The sequence below is a fragment of the Globicephala melas genome, chromosome 8 (assembly GCF_963455315.2).
Source record: "Globicephala melas chromosome 8, mGloMel1.2, whole genome shotgun sequence".
NCBI lineage: Eukaryota > Metazoa > Chordata > Mammalia > Artiodactyla > Delphinidae > Globicephala > Globicephala melas.
The window spans coordinates 43321343-43341001 of NC_083321.1; the positions used below are offsets into that span (position 1 = coordinate 43321343).

Below are 19659 nucleotides of genomic sequence, written 5' to 3' on the forward strand. Positions count from 1 at the left end.
GAGTGCTTGCTATGTACGGCAGTTCTAAGCATTTGCATGGCCCATCTCATTTAATTCTCATAAAAAGCCTGTGAATGGGTTCACAGATGACAAAACTGAGGCACAGAGAAATTCACTCCTCTCTTGGCCTCACAGAGCTGGTAAATGGCGGAACTGGAATTTGAAGCCGTCAGACTCTGCTCCTCCAGCACACGAGGGGCGTGGTCAGCCAAGACAGATCTCAGACTCTCTAGGTAGCTGAAAGGCTCTGATAAGGCCTGCAGGGATGAGTCACTGAGGGAGGACGCTGACTCACTCATGGCCTCGCCTGCTCCTGGGCAACTCTGACTGCTGGGCCAGGGTTTCCACTGACACTGCCCCTGGTCTGTCCTGGAAGTTGGCCACACCTCTGCACTCCCCAAGGCTCCATATGGGCACCAAATACCAAGGGAGGCCGATGTAAGAACCTATATGTCAATGTACATTTATGTAACAGGTCACTTATGAAGTAACTTCTTCTTATTGTAAAAGGTAGTCAATATCAGAGGGAAAAGAATTCGCAACTTCCGGCTCCGCCACTTACTCTGCTGTGTGACTTCAGGCAAATCTTAGCCTCTCTGAGCCTCAGCTTCTTCATCAGTAAGATGTGGTTAAGTGTTTATCTCAGGCAGTTGTTGCAAAGATGAAATGAGATAATATGTCTAGTGCAGCACCTGGCACACCATAAATTTAATACGTTACGGTTGAATCAGATGACTTTACAAAGGGTTTCCACTGGAAAATTATTTGCTTCACAATAATATTTGGTGGTAATAGTAGTCCTTTTAATTAGTATTCATCTGCCTCTAAGCTAAATCCATTACATGCGTTACCTCATTTAATCCTTAAAAGCATCATTTTCTTCATTTGATGTAGCTTTACGACAACAGAAAGAATATGTCCAACACATTAATTTTACTCATACATACACATATAGGGAGAGAGAAACAAGACTGTCAAACAAGCTGATATACTATAATATACAAACTTACTATATGCCCGGTACTGTTCTAAGCATTCTACATTCAATAACCTATTTCGCCCTCTTTAAAATGTGCCTATAAGGTAAGTACTGTTTTGCCCTCATTCTACAGATATGGAGCTTGAGGCACAGAGAGGTTAAATAACTTGCCCAAGGTCACTCAGCCAGGATTCAAACCCAGAATAATGAAAGAATACTAAAGTAATGAAAGAAAAGTCACAGCAAGAATGTTTAAGCCCCACATTCTAAGAACTTCGGGGCTTTCTTGTCGCTCCCCTCCCCACCTAAGCTCTGCCATCATCCCCCTTCTGCCAGTTCCACTCTCACCCTCACCCCTGTCCCATTGTTCTTGCTCCCTAGCTCTGCCCCACTGCTCCCAGGTAGGCAATGTCAAACTAATGGACTTTGTTAGGCCCTGGTCCTCTCCTCCTGGTATCTCAGCTTCTCTGCCTCAGCCCCCTATATCCCATCCTCTACAAAGCCACTAGGGACATCTTCCCATATGTGGCACTCCTCTGCTCAAGAACACTCTACGGGTCCCTGCTGCCAAGAGCTGAAGACCCCAATGGGTTGAAGAGGATCAATGAAGGACTCAAGACCCCCACAGGATCTGTCTGGCCTCGCATCTTTCCCTCTGGCCCCAGACTTCTCACTTGCTGGTTTATAAGTCCCAGCACAGGGCGAGTCCGTGAGGCCTTTCCTGACCACCCTATTTAAACTTACAGCCCTCCCCGCAACAGCTTCCTTCCACATGCACCCAGCACACTCTAGCTTCCTCCCTGCTCTAGTGTTCTGCAGCCCCCTCTCATCACCTGGCCTCACACATTAACTTAAGTCTTTATTGTCTCTCTCTCCCTCCTAGAAGTTCCACGTGGCAAGGGATTTTACCCTATTTTTTTCCTGCTGTAACTGCAGCACCTAGAACAGTTTCTGGCACAGAGTAAGAACTCATAAGTACCTGCTGAATGAACAAATGAATGAATGAATACACATTTAAAATGTCTAAGAAGCAAGTATCCAAACAGAATAATGGTGGGGGTGTGGCTAGCATGCTTCTGGGCCTCCTCTCTGCTCCTGAGAACATTTCTGGAGGACAGGCCTAGATTAAAATGTCTAGAGGTCAAAGCCTTCCTAGGATTTACAAGAGTTCCCTATAAGACCCTGGGTCCTCATCCTCCCATTCCTGTTCTGAACGTTCACACACATATACACATGCATAAGCACACACACACACACACACACACACACACACACACACACAATCTATCATATTGAAGGCAGTCTGCATCTCTCCTAAACTCCTCTGCCCAGCCCCATTTCCCTCTGAGACCCACCTTCAAACCAGGCCATTTCCCACTTCTCCTGGCCTGAACACCACCTAGAGGTGCTCTCATCTTCCTCCCACTTATCCACCTGCACTTCACCTACTCTTCAAGATACAGATCAAATGTAGCCACCTCCGCCTCCACCTCCTCCAGGAAGCCTTCCAGGCCCTCTCCAGCCTCTAGAAAACACTCCCCACGCCCACTTCTATTTCCACCAGTCACATGGAAATTAGTCATGAACTACTTTGTGACTTGCCTTCTATGAATGAGCTGAACTGTTACCAAAATCTCCTGTTACTTAATTTTTTTTTAACACGTGTATCTTGTCTTTTCAAGAATACTGTGAATGTTTTGGGAGGAGAGGCTGGGCCTTAACCATATTGTCATCCCCATGGCACAGGGCCTGGGGCACACAGTAGGTGCTAAATGTATGTTTCTTAATTAACTGCCCAACATAAGCAAGTCACCTTCCCAATCAGGTCACTTCCTCAATTATAGGTACCTGGACTGGTTTCTCCCACTGCCCTGAATATTTTTTTCAGGGCCTGCTCTGACCTTGGTTGCCTGCAAACCCAGTCATGGGCTTGTGTTTTCAAAGGGTGTCAGACCCGTTCTAATCATGTCCCCCTGTGCTGAGCAGATGAGGATGACTAGGAAAGAAATGATATGTAAAGTCCCACAGGTCTGGAAAAGGAAAGGACATAGTTGTTCCAGGCAAACCCAGACATTCAGAGTGTTTCCATTTCCTCAAATATGGGAGTTCAACAGAGGAGAAAACAAAAAAACAAAAACAAAAATGGTGAAAAAAACAAAAAATAAATTAAAAAAAAAAACCCACGGTGTTAAGTTTTAGGTGATTTATCACAGAAAACCAATACTTGAGGCCCAGGTACGCCTGCTGAGCACCAGCTCTAAGTAAACTGAGATTAGAACAAAAGGCAGCAAAATCTCAAGTTACTTCTGAGCTTGGAGAGATGAGAGTCAGGGAGGAGGGAGGTGGCCCTGTGTGCTGCAGACCCTCTATGCGCTGGGCCCATGCCAGCTCCACGGGAGGGTCTCCCGGCATCCTCACTGTGAGGTAAGTGGTCTGTGACCAGCCCATTCACAACTGAGGAACTGGGCCCACATGGCAGCAGAAGGCAGAGAGCCGACTTGACCAAGTGAGTCATCCTCTTTCCACAACTCGTCAATCAGGACTCCCACATTATCTATGCTTTTGAAAATTTTGAATAGCAAACATATCACTGGGTTCAGAAATCAAAAAGCACAGATGTATCCAGGAAATGTGCCCTCCTCCTCCTGTCCCATCGACCCGTTCTGTCCCCGCTCCGAAACAGGTAACCACAGTTATTAGTCGCTCACGTGTGTTGTGAAGGTGTTGATGTACATACATACAAATAGAAATATGTCTTCTTTCCATTACGGACAGCAGACTATACATGTTTCTCTGTGCCCAGCTTTTATCTTTTAAAGGAATGGACTTGGACTAGGACAGGGAGACAGATTATCTCTACAAAAAAAGAAAAAAGAAAGGTGGGTCTTTGTGAAAGGCCCATGAAACAAAGAGACAGAAATATTCTGGAGAACATGCATGTGGGGAGACTGAGGTTTGACGGTCCAGTCACCGTGGGTACCACTGGTCTGTGGCTGACCCGGATCCCAGGTCAGCCGGAGGAGAGCCCTGAAGGTCGGGGGGCAGGCAGGGGATCAAACACCCTGATGGCACTAAAGGCCCACCGGCTAAAAGCTCTGACCAGCCTCGCCGAGCACTTCATCTTCCAGAAGAGAGAGGAAGCGTCTATAAGAAGGGGATTAAGCTCATTCCCACAGCAATGACCGAATGGGTAGTGACTAGGGGGACACAGGAAGGAACTGCGGAGGAAAAGCAATCATTTCCTCTGGAACTTGGGAGGGACCAAGAAGGGGAAGTTGGTGCCTGAGACTAAGGAAACAGACTTCAAATTGCTAAAAGAATAGAAGGGCTCTAGGACCCAAGATTGAGGAAGTAAATGATTCAGACACTCTGAAATGCTGTTCGAACTGTGCAGTTGAAGATGGAGGTGGGGCGGCAGGGGGACAGAGGGAGAAAGGAGGAAGAGGAGGGAAGATGGGGCCTTTTAGGAAGCAGGCAGCTCACCATTATGGTTCAGAGCTGGACTTAGGGGCAAACTGACTAGATGCTAATTCCGCCTCTCCCCTTCCTAGCTGTGAAATCTGGAGCAAGTCAGTTAACCTCTCTGCACTTTAATTTCCTCATTGGTAAGTGGGGATAATGAGAGTATCTACCTCATGGGGCTGGAACGAGAATGAAGTGAGTTAGTGTTTACAGAGCGCTCACATGGTGCCGGGCTCACCACAGTTGCCATGTGAGTGTTAGAGAATAGAGCCACGTGGTTGTACAGGAAACCCTGACAAGGTCAGTTGTTGAAAAGAGCAGGTCCCATCACTGGGAGAAGGATGCATAACCAAAGAAGCCCCTGAGACAGTGAAGCAGGGCCTCCCTCAGAGCATCAACCAGAGGAGGCCAGCCCAGGATGAGCTGCGGCTCCACAACATGCCTAGACGGCAGGAAGGGGTGGGGGTCGTCTTGAGCCAAGAGGTCCAGAGGCATAAAGGGACCCTGGGAAACTGGACCCCGGCTCCCACTCTGGACACACGATGGCCTCCGTCAAAGAGAGCTATCCTTAGACTGACACATAAAGATCCAACACTAAGATGAGAAAGGGGGCTGGGAAGGGGGGTGGGGGAGGCTTGGATTTTAGAAAAGGATATTTAGATAGTTTCAATAACATCAAGCCCCCTGGCCGGCCCAGAACACTGGGAACTCTGGCAGATGAGACCGCTGAACTGCATCTGTGTGGGGCAGCCTGGGGACACCTGAGAGCAGTCCCGGAGCCCGGTGGGAACTGAGAACACATGAGGTCAAGGAGCGTTCATGCCTTTCTGTGATAGGATGCTTAATGGTTGATGGAGAATTACAATAGATTTGGCATAACTAGACTCAAGAAGGCATCTGGTCAGAGGTCAGAAGAGCAAAAAGGCAGAGACTTAAGCAGGAGCAGCTTGGACTACCTTCCCCAAGCAAGCCGATGAAAGGTGACGTTCCGAGGGGAGGACTCTGGCAGAGGGCTCTCTCCTGATAAGCATTTTATCAGTGACTTGGGAGATGCTAGGGAAGGCACACTAGTTAAACAGGATCCTGAAAGAGCGCAAGGTAACAGAGGGCTGCACAGAATTTAACCCATTGAAATTTAACAGAAATGCTTGTTCTGAATCAGATGGGAAGAAAATAGGAGGCTCTGCACTTAAATTCTAAAGCCACACACATTGAGGACAGGGGAGAAGCAGCTTAGCAACATGTCATGTTAAAAAGATCTGGTCAGGGGAATTCCCTGGCGGTCCAGTGGTTAGGACCCTGCGCTTCCATTGCAGGGGGTATGGGTTCAATCCCAGATTGTGTTACTAAGATCCCGCAAGCCGTGTGGCACGGCCAAAAAAAAAAAGATCTGGTCAGGAGTAATGTCAGTGAGTCAATAACGTGAAGTAGCTGCCAGAAAAGCTAATGCAATCTTGGGCTGCATTAAAAGGAGTAGAATGGCCTGAACTAGGGAGGTGATAACTGCCTTCCTCTGCTGTGGTCACACCACACCATGAATATGGTAGATGGGTCTGGGCACTAGCCTCGATATATTAGAAGGATATGGACAAAATGGAGTTTGTTCAAAGGAGAACCACAGGAAAACACCTGGACCCACATCATGGGTTGTAAATCTGGAAGACTCAAGAGAGGACAAGAGGGCTGTCTCTAAGTATCACATTGCACTAGTTAGGAGATGTGCATTTTTTTTTCAGTTATAAAATGTCTGAAAGCAGAATTATCTTATAATCCCCTAACATCTAACAATCTCTCTAGGCCAGAATGCAGCTGGGGCATAGCTGTCATCGCCCCATTGTCATTGTCATGTGGAAATTTGACTATTATTCCTGGTGACACATCTGGACAACTGCAACCCTCAACATTTCAAGAGCCAGAACATTTAAGGACCATTTGAGGAAGAAATTTGAGTCCTGGAAAAAAGAATTCCAAAGACAACAGAGATTAAGAAATACATCACCACTTTACCAGAATATAATATGTCAAAAAAAAAAAAAAGAACCCGAACATATGATAACTGAGTCAAAAAGTGATTTGAAAGATTTGGATTCTGAAAGTGAATACGTTTTAGAAATGCTGTTAATAATTTATTTTCCTTTTGATGTACATGCAGGAACGATATGGAAGAAAAACTTATGTCTAAAGTCTAAGAGAATTCTTTCAGTAAATATAAACATTTTAAGTGATAACACAGTATTGTTCCACAGTTTAACTGGAAGCAGTTTTTCTTTCTTGAAGGTTCATAAAATAATGGTATATCTTACAATCTATGGTATCAGAGATTTGATTTTAAAAAAACAGTATCTGAAGAGCTGTCACATGGAGGAAAGACTAGACTTTCCTTCTCTATGGCTTCAAGGAGGAAGAACTAGGACCAAATGCCAGAAGCTATAGGGAGCCGGCAGGGAAGTGACAGGAGGAGCCATCCAAAGATGGAATGGGTCACCTCGGATGTGAAGCCCAGGCTGGAACACAGTGGGGAAATCAAGCACCAATGTGGCAGCCCTGTGATCCCAAGGTCTGATTGAGAAAACCTCACCACGAAGAGAAAGGTGGCCCATCTTTCTTCGTTATCCACCTATGTGCTCAGACTGAGTTATTCTCTAAAAAAGTCACCACTTAAGGATAAGAGCCATTTAGGGAACAGTACTGAATGGGAGACCTGAGGCAAAGAGGAATGCCGCCCACACCTGTGCTCTCAGACTCCTGTGGGCCAGCCGGGGACCACCTACATGCCTGCTATGTGCCAGGTACGTGACAGGTGTGCTACACACACTGCCCCAGTTAATCCTCACAGCCCCTTGTGAGGCAAGCGCTATCACCCCCATCTTACAGAAGAGAAACCTGATGCTCAGAGAAATTCAGTGGCTTGCCCAAGGTGTTACTGCCACTCAAAGCCACGGTCGGTCTGTGACAACCTGCTTCAAATAGACGGTCGTCCAGAAGTCTTGATTGGCAAAATGAATGAACTGAGCGCTCAAATGAGCAATCAATGAATGGACCAACGTGGTCTCACATTGGTAGCACAGACGCTAGGAGAAGAAAGAAAGAAGAGAGCCATTTTAGTGTCCCACCCCCTATCAATAGCTCCCACGGGCACGAAGCTCATGCCATTTGCTCCCTGCAGAAGCAATTTATTCCACCACATAAAGCAAGGGTGTTTCTGAGACGTCTATGGCAGAGAACAGGTGCCAGCTGCCCTGCTCAAATGTCAAAGCACACCAGGCTGCCATGCCTTCCACCTGCCAGGTTAACACTGGAGTAGGCAGAAGCTGAGCTCAGCTTTTGTCCGTGCCAGGGCCAGGATGTCCAGAGGGCTGGGGAAAGGCTGGGGAGTCAGCCAACTGCCCCCACAATGTGTTCCAGCCGCCTAGAGACATCCAGTTCAGCCCCAGGCCACCCAGGCTTCCTGCTTCACTGGGGAGGTCAAAGTGGGCACCAGATACCAAGGGCAGCACCCACCTGAAGGGGATATTCAGGTGCTTAAGAGATCACAGAAGGGGGAGAATCGGTCATTTCCGATGATGGCCCACAACGCCTGTGAGCAGGTGACGCCTGCAGAAACGATTCTAACGAAGGAGGAGGGGCTCACCGAGGTCCCTGCCCAGCCCAGCTTTGCTGCCTCAGCCATGTGTAGGCAGGTAACGCCTGCTCCTGATCTACGGGTACCCACCGCCAGGGGCTCAGCACCCACAACCCCCAAATCCATCCCCCTCAGGCTGACCTCGAGGGAGGGAAATGACCTCCTGTAGTGAGGTGGTGAAAAGCAGGGGCAGTTACCATTTTTCTGCAGACGACAGAGCTGCCAAAGCGCAGGACAGGTGCACTTGGTGGCACAGAAAGTGACAGATGTCCCATATTCTAAGACCCTACCTGAGGGGTTCCAAATGGGCTGCCCAAGCTGACCCCCTTCACAGGGAAGGTGGTGGGGCAAAAGCACAGACAAGGCCTTATTTGGGCCCAGTCTTAAGTGCCCCCGACCTCCCTGTTCCCCACCCCCTGGGGCACTCCTTGGTCCAGACTGACAGCTACAGTCTGGTCAGTTTAACCGTCCAACGCACAGAGGGCAGTGCAGGCCTCCTAACAGATCCCCACCCGCGACTCCCACACAAGCTTATCCTGCACAGTCTGATCCGCCTGAAGGAATGCTCTGACCATCCCTCTCCAATGGCTGTCACTACCTGCAGGATTAGGGCCATACCCACCCCTTCCCCAGCACTCAGGGCTAGACTGATTCCAGCCTCGGCTTCCAAAGTTCCCCCAGGCAGCCCCCAGGTTTCCACCACGTGACACCCTGAACATACCCTCATGTTTCTACATCTCTTTGTGCTCTACCTCTCCCCATCTCTGCCTATGGAAATCCTATCTTCCAAGGCCCATCTCAGGGACCAAGTGCCACCTCCTCCAGGAAGTCTCCTCTGACTCCCCCACGCTGTGTGACTGTCTAAAGCACATTCCAAACTCTTATCTTGATGTGTGGGCATGAATGAACTTATCTAAGGTACCTCTCTCCATGAGTTAGATGAAGGCTCTGCTCCTGTCATTCAGCACAGCACCCCCGGCACGGCAGCTGTGCACCGTGAGCTAAGGAGCCTAGGTCACAGTGCTCCATGCCGGCCCTGACAGCACCCTATTTACAGTCCTTTCTGATTCCCTCCTCAACCTACTTCCAGCTGACTCATCCCCCATTCTATCGAGGTTTAGCTCTCAGAGGACAGCTAATTGGAGATAAACTAATCAACATGGTATCCTTCCCAATTAAATTCTATATTTTTAACAAAGGCCCTCTGGAGACAAGGGCTGAAGACAAAGGTGGGAATTATAGGCCCCAGAGCTCTGGGGGAGGTATTTTTGTTAAGGAAAGATCTTGCACCAAACCATTGTGCAAGCCAGTGTTACCAGGGTATATATCCTAAGTTCAAAGCATGGGAGAGCTGCTAGAAAGCGGGATGTCGCCTGGTGATACAAAAGGAAAGGCCACCGGCAAGTAAGGCTGCCCGAGGCTGGTCACAGGCTCACAGCCTGCCAGAAATGGAGGATGGAGAACAGACTTGACTCTGACCTGGTTAGGTGCCCTTGAGCCAGGAACCACACCTCTTGGCCTCCGCTCAGTATCAAGAAGCCTCTGAGCCTCAGTTTCCCCATAGGTAAAAAGGAGGCAGGAGTGAGAATTAGATGATCCCAGAGGGCCTTTCCAATCTGACATCCCAAGGCTCGGCCTCCACCTCTTCCACCCTCCTGGGAGGTATCATTTGAAACTACCCTACTTCCACTCCCTCCTTACCTTGAGCCCCACCTGAGTCCAAAGGGAAAACTAAGCCTAAAGATCTCCCAGCCAATCAGCAGGCAGCATGCAGGGGGCAGGCCTCTCCCAGCACAGGGGAAAGGAAGGGGCAGATGTTGGTTTCTGTGGACACAGAAATGCTCCTCTCACTTACCCAATTTGTCCCAGCCCGGAAAAAGACAGTTGGCTGATTGCCTTTGCTTCCCTGACCTACCTTTTTAAGAGATTACAACTGCCTGCCAAATTTAAGTGCTGCCCTAAAATCAGGACATATAAGGTCTCTCAGCGTGGATCTGAAGGGTTTCAAAATGGGTAGAGAGTAAGCGTGATGAAGAATGAAACTTGGAGGCAATCTAGGCCAGGGTGTGCAGCCCTGTCAATTAAAGACCTTTAAAAATAGCCTCTCTTCTCTCATGCTGAAGATAAAGATGAAGTTTCAGCAATAAACAGACATCTGCTGGAGCTTCTGAAGAGATTACAGCATAAACACCCCAGAGAGCAGTCATAAACAGCCCAGAGCTCTCTCCAGGTACCCCCAGCATCCTGTTCACCAACGGCAGGGGAGGGCTTAGGGGACGGAGGGACAGAGAAGGAGGTGGTATTCAGAGGCTGGGGAGGATGCCCCAGGAAGAGGTGGTGCAGGAGAGCCCAACTTGGCAGAAAATGGAGAACTGGCTGCCTTCTGCAGGGAAATAAAAGCTCAGGGATCTACCAAGAAAATTTCCAGAGGATTCCATGCCAGTGTCATTCATTCTGAAAATGGGTCACTCCTTAAAATTAGGAAAAAAACTGACATTTTTGAGTGCCTACCTAAGCAGGGCACTTCACAAATATTTTAATTTTACCTCTACATCAGTTCCCCAAGATCGGTGTGATTAGCACCTTTTTAAAGACAAAAATACTAGGGTTCATTGACGCCCAAGGCCACATGCCTAGGATTCAAATCCAGGTTCTGTCTTAGCACATTTGTTTGTCTTTGCCTATATCACCTGCACCTAGAACATGCCCCTGAGGTTTATTCTCAGTGCCCAGACTCTCTACACCCACAGATCTAACACAAGGAGAGTCCTAAAGGGGAGAGGCAGCAAAGCAGAGGAGAGGGGCAGGAGTTAAGCCATGTGTGCCTAATTCAGATAACTGCTGAGTCTCGGCAGCCCTGTGGGTCCTATCGCTTCACATCCTAGTGGCTTCCCAGCAGGCCTGAAGATGAACAAAGGGGGAAACAGGCACAAACATATGCCTAGACTCTGTCTGGAAGGAGCCACAGGAGACTGGGGACAGCAGATGCCACTGAAGAAGAGAACTGAGGACCAGAGGACGGGAAGAAGAGAGACTTGCTTTTCACTGAATTCTCTCTGGACTGAGTGAATATGTTCCCCTGCACCCATGTATATATGGAGGGTGAACAGCATCATCTGTGTGTGTTGGGGGGAGTGAGTGCCACGCATCCACACGTGTGTGGGTGGGGCGCGGTGAGTACCAGCATCTGCGCATGTGTGTGTATGAGGTGAGTACCCTCATCCATGCACGTGGTGTGAGGAGGGGTTAAGTCCCTTTTAAGAGAGTCCAAGATGTTAGGTACAAGGTAACAGACACATCCAATCTGGTGAAAGCGACCTGGACCAAGCAGGAAGTCCTGGGTCCCCTGGTCGCAGCAAGCCTGGAATCCAGAGGAAGCCGGGGCGTCATCCAGAGCCTCCTCCTTCCCTCACAACAGGAACGTGCTGCAACCCCAGGCAGATGGCAAGAAGCTCTCTGAGCATGAACCCCATGGCCCCCAAGGCCGAAATCAGTAGCACGAGCCCCCTAGGACATTCCCTGAGGAAAGAGATTGACTGAATCCTCTCCTTGAGGCTGTGGAGAGAGGCCTCCCCCATTGCCCTGCTTATTCCTCTATTCTGTCCCTTTCTTCGGCGATCGGATTTCTCACCCCTCCAAGCAGGGAGCTCCTGACTGCTATCACCTTTGTATCAAGCTGAGCAAAAGCCCAGCTGTCCCGACACGCGGAGCCATCAGCACCCCAACTTTATAGCAGCTGTGAACTCCACATACTCCACATGCTGCACCTTGACCCCCCACGCTGCTCCGCCGGGGTGAAGCTGTCCAACAAAGGGGTCAGCAGCTCTGCCAGGCCCCCAGCAGACCCTGGACCCGCCCTCCTCCAAGGAACAGCTCTCTTTGGTGATCAAAAAGTCCAAGTGACTTTTTCCCAGGCACTTCCTCATCCTCCCCTCCACCTCATTCTCCTGGTCCCGGCACAAGTTAAACCCTGAGATCCTGCAAATCTTCCCCAGATTCAGTCAGTACTCAGATCAGTAGCCAAGGCCAGCCATTCAGAGTCACCAGAGCCAAGAAGCAGTTTCCGCATCTTAACACATTGACACTACGGTGCAGGACAAAATGTTCTTAGACTCCCACTCCCATCTCTGGCCTGGCTGGGCTTCTGCACTGGGTGTGTCAGGAGCTCGGGCCTGCAAACATCCCAAAAACCTGCTGTTGCGGCAGCTCAGGGACCAGGGGCCACCGGCCAACTCCCTGCCATTCTGTCTTGCTGCCAGCAGAAAGGACATGGGCACTGGACATCCTCCCCTGCAAGGGAAGGGGAAAACCTGAGCCCCAAACCAGCAGGAAACAAGTCCCTGTTCTCAGGCCTGCCTTGATCTCTGTATTCCCCAGGAAGAAAGCTGACCTTGCCTTGAAAGGAATACAAGAGTGGCAAGGTCTCTGGACACCAATGGGAGAAGGCGGGTGAGGGAGATTACCCTGACCCTCAGGGGAGAGAAACACCAGTGCAAGTACGGAACACACTAAAACTCCCACCCCTAAGAACATCGGCACCATCCCCCACACACCACTCACTGCCAGCCACGCGGGAGACAGACAGGCTTTCCTGGGAGGAACTGTAGTAATATTTAGATGCATGGATGGGTACAGAGCAATTGCATTTGAGAAACGATACCATACCTGGTACTCACAAATGGCTCTTCATCTGGGACACAGGGATGGACATTTCCTCAACAGCTAACAGCGAAGGGAAGCATCGCAAAACTCAGACTCCACCGTGACCTAACCCTGCGATGAAGGTTGGTTTGTGACCAGAGGGCCCAAGTCCCCATCACCCCCACCAACTCTGAGTTCTGAGACCAGATGATCAGGGCTTGAGAAAGGAGGAGCCTTATCAGCGCAGACCAGCCATGCTTCCTACCTCTCAGGAGGTGGCAGGGAGGAAAACAGAAAACGGTGGAGGGAGGGGTCAGGGCCCCCCAAACTGAGGTCAGTGGGGCGTTTGGCCATCAGGCACTTTCCCAAGAGGAAAAGACAGGCTGTCTGAGCCTGAAGCTTTGCCCTGCCTGCTTTTTCTTAACCCACTATGTTATTCTGTCTTCCTCTGATATCGCAAACTCTCTGAACAAAAAATCAAGAGGCTAACATTAGAATGATTTCATTCTGGGGAAACCAAAATGAAATTCTCAGGAATGAAAGGGAAGTGGTAGACTGGGAGGGAGGGTGAGGCTACACGGATTTCATAGCTTCCCATCTCCTAAGCTCCAGCTTTCTTTGCTTTCTAACTTTTAAAAAGTACAGGTATGGGAATTCCCTGGTGGTCCAGAGGTTAGGACTCTGTGTTTTCACTACGGGGGCTGGGGTTTGATCCCTGGTCAGGGAACTAAGATCCTGCAAGCTGCACCTCATGGCCAAAAAATTTAAAAAAAAATTTTTTTTAAGTACAGGTATGTTCTTTAAAATAATGTCATAAAATAAGCAAATATCAAAATCCCAATGGCTCTGTGACCTATCCACACATAAAACTGTACCAAATGCATGTATAATTTTGTCTACCCATCCAAATTGGTTGAAGGAAGCTCTCTTTTTTAAGAGGAAAAAACCCCCAAATATTTGGATTTTCCATTAGAAAAATAAAATATTTTTATTATAAAAATTTTAGAAAAATACTGAGAAATAAAAGATAAAGGAAAAAATTAACTTTATCCCTGCCATGCAGAGAGAAAGACAACATTTTCTTATACTTAATGTCTAGTGGAAAAGACTGTTTATGTTTAAGAAGAAAGAGGAGGAGAAGGAGGAAAAGCAAAAAGCCTCTTAATTTGGGGCCTGTGTGCAGAGAAAGGTCTTTTTTGGGTGGGTCAGAAGATGGCTATCAGAGTGCTTAGCACAGGGACTTCCCCAGTGGTCCAGTGGTTAAGACTGCCTTCCAATGCAGGGGGTGCAGGTTCAATCCCTGGTCTGGGAACTAAGATCCCACACACTGCGAGGTGTGGCCAAAAACAAACAAACAAAAAAGAGTGCCTAGCACCTTGGGGAGATGTGACAAGGAAGCTAGATGTGAAGCCTGTTATCCAGGGGAGCAAGCACACGTTTTCCTTCCCTCCTGAGCCTCTGGTCTCCTTTATTAGGACACACACAAAGGTGCCAATGGTGATACTATCTCTTCACCATAAATTCAGACCAGACAGTGAAAGGTCGTAAGTGTTTGTTTTCTGTCACGACCTGTCAGCTGCAGATGGATAATAACTTGAGAAAAGCCCACACCTCGCCCAAGTGCGAGGCCAGATAGAGAAGGCTCCTGAAGGTACAAGGCAGAATCTTGCACTGCCCAGAGAGAGGCGGGCAGCATTCTCTGGGCAGCAAAGCCAAGTGCCTGGCTCTTAACATGGTAATCCCTGTGGCTGAATAGGTCAGGATTCAGAGCTCGGGCAGAAATGACCTCAGTCCCCGTCAGTCCCACATGTGATCTGGGGAGGCCAGCTGCTGATCAGGGCACCACGGCGGCTGTCTGGGCTCCCCACACCGCAAACCAGAGCACGCAAGGGAGCACGGCAAATAGTTCTATTATTTCAGGATGTTTACAGGCTGACGCTTGCTGAGGAAATGTCCACACGTGAGCAAGTCATATATTTTTTAAAACCTCTTATCTAAACACAGACATGGGCAGTCACAGAAACCTACCACTGGGTTAATTCATTCAAAATGCATTTCCCGAGTGGCTACGGCACCACTGGGCAGACGCCCACCATGCCTCTGCCCTGTCCCAGACGCGGCACTGGGAATCCCCAACAGAGCACAGAAGTAGACTCCAGCATCAAAGCGTTCGCCGTCCAGTGGGAGATTTAAAACGGAGGGTAACAGCTGGTTAAAAGTGGGAGTGGGGCAGAGGGGGTGGTGCTCCAGATTAAAGTAGGCTTAAAAGGACTACCAACCAAATGCAGCATACAGACTTTGCTTGGATCCTGATTTAAACAGACCAGTGATGAAGGTCACTTCTGAGACAATGAAGGAAATCCGAATATGCACAGACGCGACCAAAGAATTACTGTTAATTCTGCTACATGCAGTAACAGCCATGTGGTCATGAAAGAACATTCTTTTCAAAATAGATATATGCTGGATTATATAGCGGCAAAATGACATGATATCAGAGATTTCCTTTTAAATATTTCAGGAATAAAAAATAGAAGGGAAGAAAAAGAGAGAAAGAGAGAGATGAAGCCAGCCTGGCATGATCTTGGTTGTTGAAGCTGGATAATGAGTATTTGGGGCTCATTATACTATGCGCTCTATTTTTGTGTTTGAAAATGTTCTTTTTTTTTTTTTAACTGTGCGGCTTGCAGAATCTTGGTTCCCCAATCAGGGATCGAACCCAGGCCCTCGCAGTGAAAGCACTGAGTCCTAACTGGACCACCAGGGAATTCCCTGAAAATGTTCATGATATTTTTAAACAGAGGACTGCAACACATCATGGTAGATATCCTAATGAAGACTGGTATAAAAGGCAAAAGGGGACCTCCCTTGTGGTGCAGTGGATAAGAACCTGCCTGCCAATGCAGGGGACACAGGTTCAATCCCTGGTCCAGAAAGATCCCACATGCCACGGAATAAGGAAGCCCGTATAGCACAACTACTGAGCCTGCGCTCTAGAGCCTGCACGCCACAATTACTGAAGCCCGCGCGCCTAGAGCCCGTGCTCCGCAACAAGAGAAGCCACTGCAAGAGTAGCCCCCGCTCGCCACAACTAGAGAAAGCCCACAAGCATCAACAAATACCGAACGCAGCCAAAAAAATAAAAATAAAATTAAATCTTTAAAAAAATAAAATAAAAGGCAAAGGGGATATAGAGCAAAGAGCAAGGAGAATTTGTGAGAACCAGAAAATAAACCTGCCAAGTTTACGAGTGTTTTAAATACCATTTCATAGTGGGGTAGGAAGACATGTTCACAAATAATTACAATATAAGATGCGGAATCATAAGCACAGCAGGCGGCTGCACACACCAAGCCTCTAGAGTCCAGACAGAGGATGGCCACACGGTTTTTTCCTGTTTCCCTTAGTGTTTAATTCACCACACAGACCTCACTCATGCAGAAGGAGGCCAGAGCCCTAGCTTGGTCACTCACTAGCTGTGTGATTGGGGGAAAGTTCCTGAGCCTCAGTTTCCTCATCTGTAAAATGGGAATAATCCCACCTACTTCTTCAGAGGGCTAAAGTGGGGATCAAGTGATACAAAGAATGAAAAACTCCAGCATAACGTACAGTGTTTCCTTTCTTGGCTCTTTAAGCAACAGAGACCCTCTAGCCCTGGGAGGGCCTCAAAGATTGGCAATGTTCAGCCCAAATCTTGCACCCATACCCCAGCCCTCCCACCAGGGTCAAGGCTCTCCCCCAAGAAGGCAGGACCTCCCCCCTCACCCTGTCCCCCTTAGTAGAGAGTGAAAGGAAGGCGCATGACTGGGAGGCACACCCAGATGGGGGTGTGGACATGGGCGGAGAGAATAGAGACACATCCCAATCACAGGCAGAGAGGGATTACTCAGTGCTCCTCTGCTCCTTACAGTTCCCGGGAATAGGCCTCCAACGACCAAGCTACAACCAGCCTTAGTCCTTAAGCTGATTTATACTAAAGTGTAACTGGTTGGTAGTAGGCTAATCACGATTTTCTTTCAGAAGAGAAGGATGAGCAGAAAGGCAGCCCTGGGCCTGAAGGAGGAAGGAAGCAGTGATTTCATTTTTTATAAACATAAGCTCGAACTATGGATTTCAATCACCTTACAATCACAATTAGTATACCTCAACACCTGCCCTTCCCCCAAAACACAAAATAAAACTAGAATTGGTCCTAAGGTAGAAGGTTATTTCAAATAACAGTCCTCCTGGGACTTCCCTGATGGTCCAGTGGCTAAAACTCTGCACTCCCAATGCAGGGGGCCCAGGTCAGGGAACTAGATCCCGCATGCAGCAACTAAAAGATCCCGCATGCCGCGACGAAGATCCTGTGTGCCGCAACTAAGACCCGGCACAGCCAGATAAATAAAATAAATATTAAACAAAAAAACATGACACATATAACAGTCTTTCTAAACCATCCCAGAAGCCAACTCTCAGGCGCAGGGCCAAGTCAATGGCAGAGGCAGACTTCCTCCTCAAATAGCACCCAAACACCAACAGTCAGTCCTTCCCCATCACAGCAAGACCAACACCACCATCACCCCTGATGGAGGACAGGGTGGGCAAGTGGTCTGTAGGTTGAACAACCTGGGCTAACCTGGGTCAGTTCAAGTGCATTGCTAAAGAAGTACCCACAGGATCTTTGGATGGAATCTTTTCAGAGGCCAGGACCCTGCAACACAGCACACCACTCTCCACAGCCATGGGGCAGCAGGAAGGGCACTGGACTGAGCTCTGGCAGAGTCTGGTTCAAATCCCGGCTCAGCCGCTTTCTATGTGACCTTGGGCACTTACCCTACCTGAGTCTGTTTCCCCATCTCTAAAATGAGGAGGGCATAACTCTGAGTTTTTTGAGAGTTACTGTGAAATTCTCAAAAAGTGCCACAGAGCAGGACCTGTCCCTCAGGGGGCACTTAATAAACCTGTCTTCACTCTGTCTGATGGCCCGTTCTTACTGCAATAAGAGCTTCCAGAACATCAGGTGGGACTACCCTGGAGAACTGAGCCCCCCTCCCCCGCCTTGGATCCACTTCCCCTGGAAAAAGGGATGGAACAGAGCTGGCCTGGGGGCCCAGGGGACCCTGGTGCCAGAGCACCCACGCAAGCAAATTGAGAGCCAACCGGCTGCTGGTTTTTTTCCCACGGGGCCTGCCCAGAAGGGGGCTGGTTAGTGGCCTCATCCTTCACAGAAACCACTGAGGACTGTAGTGAGTAGGCAAGACTAACAGCAAGAGGTCCCCACACTGCTTAAGGTCCCAGCAGGGCCCAATGCGCCTCCAGATAAAAGCTCTTTGGGCTTTAAGAACCCAGGCTCTAGAATAAAACAATATGGAAAGAGACACAAGTTTACTCTGGTTTCAACAGCCTCCCCCTCATCCAGTAAAGGCCATTCCCAGTTCTGTCGAGAGGCTGGTCTAGGATAAAGTTAACCCCACCTGCCCCGGCCTGGAAGCCAAGTCAGCGGCGCTTCTACCCAGGGCCAGTCGGCAAAGGCAAGGCGGGAGTCTGGGACGCCCCGACAGGGGTGCTCCCGGGCCTGGGGAGAGCGCAGGCTGCTGGAGGCGCGAGGCTCAGAAAGGACAGCGCCACGTCCCCTCGGGCCACCGCCACCGTCCCAGACCCAGTCCCCGCCCGCAGGCGGCCAGGCCACCGACATCTGGCCCAACTTAACTTCCTGTTGTTAAGGAGGGAGGGGAACCGGGCGGGGGTTGGTAGGCGGGCGGGGGACCGGGCGAGGAGGGCGCCCAGTGAAAAGCCGGGAAATAACGTGACCGGCGAGGAGCCCAAATCGTGGGAAGATAAGTTTAGGGATGATCTTCTGCCCCGGCGGCAGGCGGTACTGATGGCGCGTCGCGCCCACTCCATGTCGACGTTTAGGTATTCTCTAGGCTTAGAACTGAAGAATTTGGGTGTTGGGGGGCGGAGTAAGAGGTAGTTCGAGGTACTGGGTTCTAATGGATTCGGAGAGCGATAGGAGTACCCCGGCCTCCCTGGGCAGTGCCACCTGCTCGCTGGGCGCCCCGTGAGGTGGGTCTGAGGCGGGAGATGCTGCGGCGCACCTGACCCTCTCCGGCGCGGGCCAGGGCACAGAGTCCAGGCTCGGCCGCCACGGTCCCCGCCCGCCCTCCTCAGAGCCCCGCGCTCCCCTTACCCGCCCCCCGGTCTTACCGAGAGCCGCGTCGGCCGCCGAGCCTCGGGTGAGCCCTTGTCTTTGCCTAGGGCCGTGTGCGCAGCGGTCTGCAACCGGAGGCCGCCTGCGAAGCTGTGAGCTACCTAGGCGGCCCCGCGCAGGCTTAGCCGGGCGAGCGCCTGCGGTTCTGCGCCGCGCCGCCAAGGGGACGGGGAGCCACCCCCATCGGCGGCGCGGCCAATGACAGGTCAACCGGGGGGCGCATCCCCGCCCCCAGCCTGAGGCCCATAGCCAATGGCAGCGCGGCGCGGAGCCACCCACGCTCCTCGCCCGCCCCGCCCCTTCGGGGCCAGCTGTCACCGCGGCTGCAGCGGGCGCACGTGGGCTGCAGCCAAGCCCGAGGGTAGGGAGCAGCCCTGCGCTCCTACCCAGACCAGTGCAGGTCTGAGACCAGCAGAGGGCCGATGGGGTCGAGGCTTGGTGTTGCTGCTAGATGAAAACCCCGGTGCTGGTATCCAAATGTCAATGTAGGGAGGCAAGGGCTGGGCTTCACGCTCCTTGGCCTAGACAGCTGGAAAGCAAGCCTCAGCGTCCCCTTTTGGACTTGGGGGAGCAGCATAGCACTTCCCTTACCGGCTGTGGACCTCCCTTCTTGGTTTGCTCCTTGACCACCCTGGGGTTCAGCAAACCCCTGCTAGAGGTTAGTCCCTTCCCCTCACCTGGACTGGCCTTGCCTAGAATAAAACTAGTGGGAAGAGGGGCAGTGGTGCAGACCACCTGTTACCTTCGTCACATCACCCAAGC

The 19659-nt window shown here is 50.2% G+C and overlaps 1 protein-coding gene across 4 annotated transcripts in view; it reads right to left on the bottom strand.

Annotated features, from left to right (window-relative positions):
* MICAL2 (microtubule associated monooxygenase, calponin and LIM domain containing 2) overlaps window positions 1–19092 on the bottom strand; it is a 215152-nt gene extending 196060 nt beyond the window's left edge. For 2 of the 4 annotated variants that reach the window (XM_060303495.1, XM_060303494.1), the window contains exon 1: window positions 18894–19080. The gene's annotated coding sequence lies outside the window, so the exon portion shown is untranslated. Of the gene's footprint in view, window positions 1–18893 lie in introns of all 4 variants that reach the window. The other 2 variants (XM_060303498.2, XM_060303497.1) reach the window with 2 other exon arrangements.
* Window positions 19093–19659: the final 567 nt, after the last annotated feature.